We start from the raw sequence: 11432 nt of genomic DNA on the forward strand, positions 1-11432 counted from the left end.
AGTTGTTTTTCTGGGGTTTTTTCTTGTTCCTTCATCTGGTACATAGCCCTCTGCCTTTTCATCTTCTCTGTCTTTCTGTAACTGTGGTTTTTGGTCCACAGGCTGCAGGATTGTAGTTTTTCTTGCTTCTGCTGTCTGCCCTCTGGTGGTTGAGGCTATCTAAGAGGCTTGATGGGAAGCTCTCACTTTCGTCTTTGTTCTTCCCTTTTCACCGAGTCATCCTCATCATTGGATATCGACGTATCAGGCGTGCATTTGGCTGCTAATGATAGAAAACTGAACACACAACGAAGAGCTGCATAAGGAACCTGGAGGTGGGCGCTCAGGACTGTCTCCGTAGTATCATCGACGACTCACAGTCTTTGGTAGTTTCTTCCTACCATCCTTACCCTTTCTCCTTTGGGTGACTGCCTTGTTGTCGCAAGATGCTCATGAACCGCCAGGTCCGATATCTGCTTTCTAAGCAGAAAGAGGGAGGAAGAGGCAAATGACAAGCCGCAGTGTCTGTGTCGGGAAGGCAGTGCTTTCCCCGAGATGCTCGGCTTTTCCTCCACTGGCTAGACTTCTGTCGCGCGGCGCCCCCAGCTGCGTGTGAGTCTGGAAAGGAAAATATTTAGCTACGTAGGCATATTACGCTGAATGAGATTGAGATTCTCTGAGTAAGGAAGGGGGATTGCTCCTCGGGAGGGGGATATTGTCTGCTCTGTGGGATGCTGTCATCGTGTCCCTGTCAGTCATTCTCTTTCTCACTGACCCCCTCCAAACACTCTCCTGTGACCTTATCGTCCCCCACCCCTCCTCTTGGCTTTGACGTAGAACTCCCAGTTGGATGCCATCGTTTCTTAGCCCTAATTAAAATGTTCATTCTAGATAAAAACCTAGCTATAAGAGGGTTTCGTGCAACTTCTAGTGGATACAAGAAAATATACGGATATGTTTACCCTGACTGAAAACTTAAAGGAGTTTAAGTCAGATCACGCTGACAAATTATGGAAAATATGTTTCTGTAATTAATTGGCCTCCTCCCAAATAATATCAGATAGCCACTTCAGTGTGGAAAGGTCAGTCTATACTAGAGAATGTAATCTTTGGTCCTATAAGAGAATGAAATTTGTTGTCTCACTCACAGCACCTAAGTACTGAGTAACGGATCCTAACATTTTGTTGCTATTGAGGTTTCCATGGAACAGTGCGAGTGAAGCTGGATTCTCCTGGACTTTCAATCCTAAAAAGTCTTAATGTAGTTCCCTTCTTAACTCCCATTTAGGCTCTCGAAAGAGTCTTAGTCGTAGCCTGGATTTTTATAATCCAGGGCACCCTGTTAGCCGAAACAAGGAGCTTCAGAAGGGAACACGAAACAGTGAACAGACAGCCAAAGGTCAGTAAAACCACAGAATTCCCCCTCCTCCAGCTGAGGCCTGGGAAGGGGAGGGGAGAGTTGACTCTGGGCTGAGGTCACTGACGGGGCTTGTGTCCTCTCCCCAGTGCTTAGCGTGGAGACGTCCATGGGGTTCAGAGGGCCAGCATCAGACAGGCAGGTCGAGGCCGGGATGGGGGGCTTGCAGTGTCACTGCCAGAGCCAACTGCCTGCCTTCCCTGGAGCCCTGACCTGTAGCCACCGGCCCGGGCCTCAGACACACTCACGGGGAACGCACTGCTGGGCCCTTTGTGGCGCTTTCTCATAGAAGTACGTGGATGGGGATTCTGAAGGTGTTGGCTGTATTCAAATGTAGAACTTCATCCACTTTACCTGGTGATCTGATGAACGAGATGAGTAGATCTGCAATGTGGACGTGAAACCAACATTTCTTAGAATACTGTTTTTGTTTCATTTTCCACAACCAAAGGCTGTAGACATTCGTTGAACTTTCTGGATTCTTTCTGAATTGTTTTTTTAATGTAAATAAATATAAGTACATAATGGAAAAGGAGTTCTGTAATGAGGCACATCAACCTACTTCTTGCTCTTTTTCTATCACTAAGGGAATGTGTTGTAGAAGGACAGATGGCAAATAAAAAGCATCCCGAATGTGACATGTGGACTTCTTGTGTTTTTCAGCGCATCCCCTGGGAATGCAGATGTGCATGTGGCTTTTACGGAAAAGCAAGTGTGCTAGAAACAAATCTGTATTCAGTGTTTGCTGTTCCTTAGAACCAGGCAATCTTAAAGTTCTCTATTTGATATTTTCTGACGACTTGATAAAGGAGAAGACATGTCAATAGATATTTTTTTGGCCCTAATAAGTCACAGAAACTGAAAAATTTCCAGCAGTTTGTTTCACTTAGGTGAGAACTGGTTCCTTTAAATTATCAACACATGCGAAATCTGTTCAGTATTCATTGTATTTATTATTCAGATGCTGAACTGGAACAGGTGAGAAACCCAAGGAGGAGAACTATTGAATTTCAAGTAATTATAATATTATGTCTTCATTTTCATTTTGCGTGGGCAGTGTTTTATCAGACTCAGCTTCTAACCTTTGAAATGGTTGACCTGAGCGAGGAGCCTGTCTATCTAAGTTGGGAAACATGAACCAGACTCCATTTTCACCGGCGCAGTCCTAACTATTTATTTGCCATCCTAGTTGTGCTGGGAAAAAGATATATTCGCATTTGGTGTTGGAATGATGACATAGCAATGCGGGTTTTTAAAAAATTTATTGTAACACTCTGTGTAAACGTTGGCACCTTACTAAACATTACATGTTTGAACTCTGTTTTTTTAAAGGAACTATTTATTTTATTGGAGCATAACTGATTTACAGTGTTGTGTTAGTTTGAGGTATACAGCAAAGTGATTCAGTTATACATATATTCACTCTTTTTCAGATTCTTTACCCATATAGGTTATTACAGAATACTGAGTAGAAGAGTTCCCAGTGCTATACAGTAGGTGCTTGTTGATTATCTCTTTTATATATAGTAGTGTGTGTATGTTGATCCCAACCTCCTAGTGTATCCCTCCCCCCACCTTTCCCCTTTGGTAACTGTAAGTTTGTTTTCGAAATCTGTGAGTCTGTTTCTGTTTTGTAAATATGTTCGTTTGTATCATTTTTTAAAATTAGATTCCACCTACACGTGATATCATATATTTGTCTTTGTCTGACTTACTTCACTTAGTATGATCGTTTCCAGGTCCATCCATGTTGCTGCAAATGGCATTATTTTGTTCTTTTTTTATGGCTAATATTCCATTGTATACATGTGCCACATCTTCTTTATCCATTCCTCTGTCGATGGACATTTAGGTTGCTTCCACGTCCTGGCTATTGTAAATAGTGCTTCAGTGAACATTGGGGTGATATTTTCATAGTATGGTGTTCTCAGGGTATATGCCCAGGAGTGGGATTGCTGGATCACATGGTAGCTCTACTTTTCATTTTTTAAGGAACCTCCATACTGTTCTCCATAGTGGTTGTACCAATTTACATTCCCACTAACAATGTAGGAGGGTTTGAACTCTTTTTTTTTTTTTTTATAAATTTATTTATTTTTTATCTTTGGCTGCATTGGGTCTTCGTTGCTGCATGCGGGCTTTTCTCTAGTTGCGGCGAGCGGGGGCTACTCTTCGTTGCGGCGCGCGGGCTTCCCATTGCGGTGGCTTCTCTTGTTGCGGAGCACGGGCTCTACGTGCGCAGGCTTTAGTAGTTGTGGCTCACGGGCTCTAGAGCGCAGGCTCAGTAGTTGTGGCGCACGGGCTTAGTTTCTCCGCAGCATGTGGGATCTCTCTGGACCAGGGCTCGAACCCATGTCCCCTGCATTGGCAGGTGGATTCTTAAACACTGCACCACCAGGGAAGCCCCAGAACTCTATTTTAAAAAATGAAACAAGCACAGAGTCCTCAAGAAGCATGTTGTAAATTGTAAGAGAGACCGATTTCCCAGCCTGTTGCTACCCCGTGGAACCTTTGAAACCTGATTCTGGTGACTGGGAGGTACTTGTCATGTGAGATTGGAGCTTCTGTTTGGCTCAGCTTTTTTTTTTTTTTAATTTATTTATTTTATTTATTTATTTATTGGCCGTGTTGGGTCTTCGTTGCTGCACGCGGGCTTTCTCTAGTTGCGGCGAGCAGGGGCTACTCTTCGTTGCGGTGCACGGGCTTCTCATTGCAGCGGCCTCTCCTGTTGCAGAGCACGGGCTCTAGGCGCCCAGGCTTCAGCAGTTGTGGCCCGTGGACTCTGGAGCACAGGCTCAGTAGTTGTGGCTCACGGGCCTAGTAGCTCTGTGACATGTGGGATCTTCCCAAACCAGGGCTCGAACCCGTGTCCCCTGCATTGGCAGGCGGATTCTTAACCACTGTGCCACCAGGGAAGCCCTGGCTCAGCTTTTAAATCCCTTGTTCTTAGCCTGATGGGTTTGAATTATGTCCTTCCTCACCAGTGTTGTATTTTGAAATTGTCAACTTTTTAGAAAATTTGGAAAAAAAAAAAAAAAAAAAAACAGCACGAAGAATGCTCACGTATCTTTGACCTGGAAGAGGCAGTGAGGGGAGTCCCCCCCGACAGGGGAGGGAGCCAGCCCCGGGGACAGCCAGGGAAAGCTCATCCTCAGCAGAGGGGCCCGCGAGAGCAACTGTCCTGTGGGGAAGCAGCCTTGGGGTCAAGCTGGGGGCCACCAGGGGTGAGTGGCTGCAGGGTGTGTGGTGCCTGGGGAAGGAGTGAGGGTTTTGAAGTTGGTTTCCTTTTTCCTGTACGGGAAGGGGAGACACAAGGAGGTGCTTCCGGGTCACGGAGGGCCAGGTACAGATACAGAATTCAGAGGAAGGACATGATTTGATTTGCATGGTACACGAACCATTCTGGCTGTTTTATAGCAAGACCAGAAGCCAGGAGTCTGGCTGGGAGGCTGTTAGGTGAGCCCTGATGGAGGCTTGCCCCAGAGAAGTTCTTGAGTTCTGGATATATTTCCAAGGCGGAACCAACAGATTTGTCGTGGGATGGATATGAAATGGTACAGCTAGGTCGCCATTTACTGAGATGGAAGTACCACATTGGAGATATCTGTTGGGCATTCAAGTCCAGAGTTCAGGGGAATCGTTAGGGTTGGCGATGGAAATCAAGCCATCGGCATATCCGTGGTATTAAAGCCATACCTGGAAATTTCCGTGGTCTAGTGGTGTCCGAAGAACAAAAAGAACCAACATTCTAACAGAATTTCAACATTGAGTTTTTAGGGAGTTACACTGACTTAGATGCCTGTAGGACTGCCCTTGAATTCCAGCTCCATTGCCTCTTGGCTGTGTGACATTGTCAAAGAATCTCACCTTTCAGAGCCTGGGTTTCCCCATTGCTGTATAGCATGCCAGTGCCCTTGACCAGAGGCATGGCTGTGAGAGTTACTCACTGTAAAGCACTTGGCATGGAATAGACCATGCAAATGGTAGATATTATCATCTTCTCACATTATGATGCCCTCCCAGTAGCTTTTTTTTTTTTTTCTAAAGATTTATTGATTGATTGATTGATTGATTGCTATGTTGGGTCTTCGTTTCTGTGCTAGGGCTTTCCCTAGTTGCGGCAAGCGGGGGCCACTCTTCATTGCGGTGCGTGGGCCTCTCACTATCGTGGCCTCTCTTGTTGCGGAGCACAGGCTCCAGACGCGCAGGCTCAGTAGTTGTGGCTCACGGGCCTAGTTGCTCCACGGCATGTGGGATCCTCCCAGACCAGGGCTCGAACCCGTGTTCCCTGCGTTGGCAGGCAGACTCTCAACCACTGCGCCACCAGGGAAGCCCGTCCTCCCAGTAGCTTTAACTGGAAGTTACTTTAATTAATTTTGTGTTGTTAAAAGACATATTGCACTTTAATTATAAGACTGCTAAAAGTAAACAGAGGTTGAGCTAACCAATTGCCTTTCTCTCCAACTCTTCCTGCAGTCATCCCCCCCCCAAACAAAATGAAACCAAGCAAACAAAATAAACAAAATCTCAGATCTCTTAAGGGATGTCAAAAAACAAAAAACAAACAAACCTCACTGACTCCAAATTAATGGGAAATTCTTAGGAAAGAAACCACGTGGTAGGAAATTCCATTTCTCTGTGGCTTTATATTGACTTTTAAAAAAATTGTATAGTTGATTTAGTGGTTTCAGGTGTACAGCAAAGTGATTCAGTTACACATATATATATACACACATGTATACATATATATTCTTTTTTATATTGACTTTTGAGCAGAAAAGCATAAATACACATGATGCTGAACTATTGATTAACTTCATATTTGGAGCAAGAGTTCCTGAAACAAGACTGTGTGTAACTTGCTTGTTTTCAGGCAATGTAAAACCCAGTACCCACTACACTTGCAGACAGAGAAAACTCTCTCCGGCATGGTGTTAATGTAGAAATAAGTCTCATTAGTCAAACTCATGAAGACCAGCCTTTCATAGGCCTTGGATATTTCCCTTCAACATGATGTACAATAGTTAAAAGCCAAAGTGGGGGAATGAACTAACAGGATTTGTCCGAAAGGCGAAAAACCGTCCTGTTTTAACTCTGGGGGCTTAGCCAGAGCTTACCAGAATGGCCTTGCAAATAAATGTCCGGGTTAGGCAGGCTTCTTCCTGGGCTTCCATGAGTTGAGACGGGGCCAGAAACTTCCACGTCCTCCCGGGACTACGCACTCTGGCGGGGCATGGCGGAGCCCGGCGTGCCTGTTGTTACAGCGCTTCCCCAGTTCGTTGGTAGTTAATTGGCTAGAAAGAAGCTACCATATGGGAAGGCAGATAGGGAGCATCTATTTCTGGCAGTTCCTCAACGCTGCATTTCATTAGAGAAATGGCTTTTTCTTTCCGAATGAGCAATAACCAAAGAGCACCTTGCGGGGATTTCCAAACCCCTTTGGTCAGGGTTTGGCTCCCAGAACGAAGGGAGCAATTTCTATGTGATTCCAGCGTTTATGATGGAACACATATTTCAAAGATTAAACAGCCGTCCTCAATCCAGACAGATTGTGTCAGAGAAATTGAGAACACACGTAAACTCTCATTCCGCAGGCTGCCTGACAGGTTGAGGCCCGAGGATGCTGCCGCAGGTAGGACATCCCTTCCTTCCTTACGCGAGGCTCCGTGTGCATTTCACGCCCTCCCCTTCCCTCTCGGGGCTCCCACCTGCCTCCCACTGAGGGTGCTGACCCCAGCGGAAACTGGAGCTAGCTCCCTTGTGATGAACGCTTTTCCTTTACTGACATTTCTCGAACTTCAGTCACTCCCCAGAAAGACCAGAGCGTTTCCAGGACTGGCTGTGGGTGGTTGACATGATCACCGAGGAACTCTCTCCAGGGAGTTGCCCAGCATCGAGTTTTTGCTCCGTGGGGTAGGAGTCTCAAAGAGCAGGTCTGCATGCAGTGGGCATGCGCTTCCCAAAGTGTTTCCAAGATACAGTGTTTCTGCAGGATGCTGGTAGGTGCCCGAGGAGAAGAGTGAATTCTGAGCTTCCCTAAATTGCAAAGTTCCATCTCATGGGACTGGGGTTCCAAAGACCAGTCTTGGGGAGGCACTGCTATGGCGTCAGGAGTGTCTCCTTTTTAGTTTCTTTTCAGAATTTCTATCTGAGCGACCTGGAAGAAGTGAGGCACCTTTAATGAACTTCAAGCACATCACCTGTGAGGCAGTGGCCTTTCCTTATGCTTGATAACCAGAATGATGTCTAGGGATTAGCCATGCCTGCATCCCCAGAGCTGGTTAGAAATGAGTTCCAAGCCCCGCCCAGGTCTGCTGAGTCAGAATCTGCATTTGACCAAGATCCCTGGGGATTTGTGTGCAGAGTCAAGTTTGAGAAGCACTACCCTAGGTGACGGGTCTGAGCGAGGGGATCTCCTGAGTTTACTTCCAGCTCTAAGATCCAGAGTTCTCCAACATTCTCTCACTTCCAGAGAAAGAGACAGTGGTGGCTGCAGTGATTGAGTCACTGAAGGGGCCTGTCCAGAGAAACGAGGTGGAGAGAAGCTTGGCATGAGGTCTCTCAATCCCATTTTCCAGCCCCCAGACTTCCCCAGTCACCACCGCACTGAGGGTTTCTCAGCGTCAGCGCTAGTGGCGTTGAGGGCTCCATCCTTCTTTGTGTGGGGCTGGCCCGTGCACGGGACGACGCTTGGCTGCATCCCTGGCCTCTACCCACTAGATGTCAGTGGCAGCCATCCCCCTGGTTGTGACAACCCCAGATGTCTCCGGATGTTGCCAGGTTGTGTATGTGTGAGGGGCAAATCCCCCCTTTCCTGCGCTCGAATTGTACAGCAGCGAGCCCTGAGATTTACAAAGCATGGACAAAGGGACCATACTTTTTTGGTGAGTTTTTCATTGAGGTGGGGGGGGGGATGCCTCGTGTTAGGCAAGGACAGGATGAGGAATCCAAGGCCTGGGGACAAGCATTGCCGTGTTGGGTGGCTGGCGAAGAGTGTCCCCCCACCTTTAAGCAGAAAGCACCAGTTTAAGGGGAGGGGGGACATTTGCCTTTTTAAAAATTTTATTGGAGTATAGTTGATTTACAAGGTTGGGTTAGTTTCAGGAGTACAGCAAAGTGATTCGGTCATATATATGCGTATCTTCATTCTTTTTCAGATTCTTTTCTCTGCAGGTTATCGCAGAATATTGAGCTCCCTGTGCTACACAGTAGGTCCTTGTTGGTTCCTGAGAACCTAATGTGGCCCACCGGGCAAGGCTGTAGTCACCTTACCGTGGCACACAGCTCACACCAAGTGGCGATTTTGAAGCAAGTGACTTGACGTTCAGCCGGCTGTGTCATCTGCCCTGTCCTCCTTCCCCAGATGTCTCCCACTTCTGGTCCACACATGCGACCACGGGTAGAAAATGGCTCTTTGCTTCTGACATTTCATTACAGAGATACCAGCTGCTTTCTTGAGTCGACTTTGAACATTTTTGCGTCTTGATTGCAAGTTTAGAGCAGTGGTTGGCAAACTACAGCCCATGGGCCAGATCCAGCCTGCCACCTGTCTCCGTAAATAAAGTTTTATTGGCCCGCAGCCATGCCTGTTCGTTTCCGCATTGTCTGTGGCTGCTTTCAAACCACAAAGACAGAGTCCAGTGGTCGCAACAGAGACTGCATAGCCTGAAAAGCTTCAAAGATTTACTCTTTGGCCTGTTACAGAAAAAGTTGGCTGACTCCTGGCTTAGAGTTAATTAGGGTCACCGAACCACTGGAGAGCCACCAAGAGTAATTTAACTTTCTTTCTTGCACTGGGTGGAAAACATGAAGAGTTGCTTTCAAAACAGAAGCAAAGAGAGGCGTGTGTATTGGTGGAGTAAGATGAACGTGTTAAAATGCTTTTCTCTCCTCCAAGTTTCTCCAGGAGTTTAACTTGTGCCCGAGATATCTGTCCTGACTTAGGTATTAGCAGAGGTATTGGTGACCTCAGGTAAACTTTAAATGTTTTCTGCCAGGGAAACTAACATTTGACTGGCGCTTTGTCGTTTATGAAGGTTGAAAACATTGTTTTTTAATTTTTAATTATTTTTAATTCATTTTATTGAAGCAGAGTTGATTTACAATGTTGCGTTAATTTCTGCTCTATAGCACAGTGACTCAGTTATACGTATGTATACATTGTTTTTCATATTCTTTTCCATTATGGTTTATCACAGGATATTGAATGTAGTTCCCCGTGCTATACAGTAGGACGTTGTTGTTGATCCATCCTATATATAATAGTTTGCATCTGCTAACCCCAAACTCCCAATCCATCCCTCCCCCACCCCCCGCCCTTGGCAACCACAAGTCTATTCTCTATGCCTGTGAGTCTGTTTCTGTTTCATAGATAAGTTCATTTGTGTGGTTTTTGGGGGTTTTTGGGGTATGTTTTTGTGTTTTTTATTTTAGATTCCACATATAAGTGATATCATATGGTATTTGTCTTTCCCTGACTTAGTATGATAATCTCTAGTTGCATCCATGTTGGTGCAAATGGCATTATTTCATTCTTTTTTATGGCTGGATAGTATTCTATTGTATATATATACCACATCTTCCTTATCCATTCATCTGTCGATTGACATTTAGGTTGTTTCCATGTCCTGGCTATTGTAAATAGTGCTGCTATGAACATAGGAGTGCATGTATCTTTTCAAATTAGAGCTTTGTCTGGATATATACCCAGGAGTGGGATTGCTGGATCATATGGCAAGTCTATTTTTAATATTTTTAGGAACCTCCATACTGTGTTCCATAGTGGCTGCACCAATTTACATTCTCATCAACAGTGTAGGAGGGTTCCCTTTTCTCTGCACCCTCTCCAGCACTTATTGTTTGTAGACTTTTTTTTTTTTTTTTGGCTGCATTGGGTCTTCATTGCTGTGCGTGGGCTTTCTCTAGTTGCGGCGCGTTGGCTTCTCATTGCGGTGGCTTCTCTTGTTGCAGAGCACGGGCTCTAGGCGCACGGGCTTCGGTAGTTGTGGCTCGTGGGCTCTAGAGCGTAGGCTCAGTGGTTGTGGCGCACGGGCTTAGTTGCTCCGCGGCATGTGGGATCTTTCCGGACCAGGGCTCGAACCCGTGTCCCCTGCATTGGCAGGTGGATTCTTAACCACTGTGCCACCAGGGAAATCCCTGTTTGTAGACTTTTTGATGATGGCCATTCTGACCTGTGTGAGGTGGTACCTCATTGTAGTTTGGTGTTTTTTTTTAAAGATAAATGTTCCTGTTTTTTTTTAAAGTTTTTTTTTTATGTGGACCATTTTTTAAAGTCTGTATTGAATTTGTTAGAATATTGCTTCTGTTTTATGTTTTTGGTTTTTTGGCCCCGAGGCCCGTAAGATCTTAGTTCCCCAACCAGGGATCAAACCCCCTGCATTGGAAGGTGAAGTCTTAACCGCTGGACTGCCAGGGAAGTCCCACCTCATTGTAGTTTTGATACACATTTTTCTAACAATTGGCGATGTTGATCATCTTTCATGTGCCTATTGGCCATCTGTATGTCTATGAAGGGGCTTTAATATTTGTGTTTATTCCCCTCAGTGGTTCTGTGGGGTAAAAATTATTACACCCATTGTTTAGAAGACGAAGCTGAGGCTCAGAGAGGTTAAAACACAGGGGAATTACCCCAAGATTCTGATCCAGTCCATCTTGGGTGGGGCCTGGCATTAACTTGGTAAAAGGCTGCTGGGGGATTCTGGAGTGTGGTCGAGACTGAAAAGCCCTACCCAAGTTGGCATAGCTCATTGGTGGTCTGACCAGAGCTCAAACTTGGCTCATCTTGGTGACTTTAAGTCCAGGAACTTTTTCTTCAGCATGACAACTCACCATCGCTTATATCAGTCTCTGAGTTGAACTGGTTGGTCTAACCCAGTTGTTCTCAAAGTGTGGTCCCTGGACCAGCATCAAGATCCTCCAGCAGTTTGTTAGAAATGCACATTTTCTGCCCGAGGCTGGACCTAGAGAATTGGAAAGTCCGGGGACAGAGCCCAGCCATCTGAGTTTTAATAGCTGA

At 45.8% G+C, this 11432-nt stretch overlaps 1 long non-coding RNA gene across 1 annotated transcript; it reads left to right on the top strand.

The window, feature by feature from the left end:
- Nucleotides 1–184: 184 nt before the first annotated feature.
- On the top strand, nt 185–9068 carry LOC309652274. Its single transcript, XR_014258632.1, has 2 exons — nt 185–8280; nt 8554–9068. It is a non-coding gene; the product is annotated as an uncharacterized lncRNA (long non-coding RNA).
- Nucleotides 9069–11432: the final 2364 nt, after the last annotated feature.

The sequence above is a fragment of the Balaenoptera physalus genome (assembly GCF_965194825.1).
Source record: "Balaenoptera physalus genome assembly, chromosome: X".
NCBI lineage: Eukaryota > Metazoa > Chordata > Mammalia > Artiodactyla > Balaenopteridae > Balaenoptera > Balaenoptera physalus.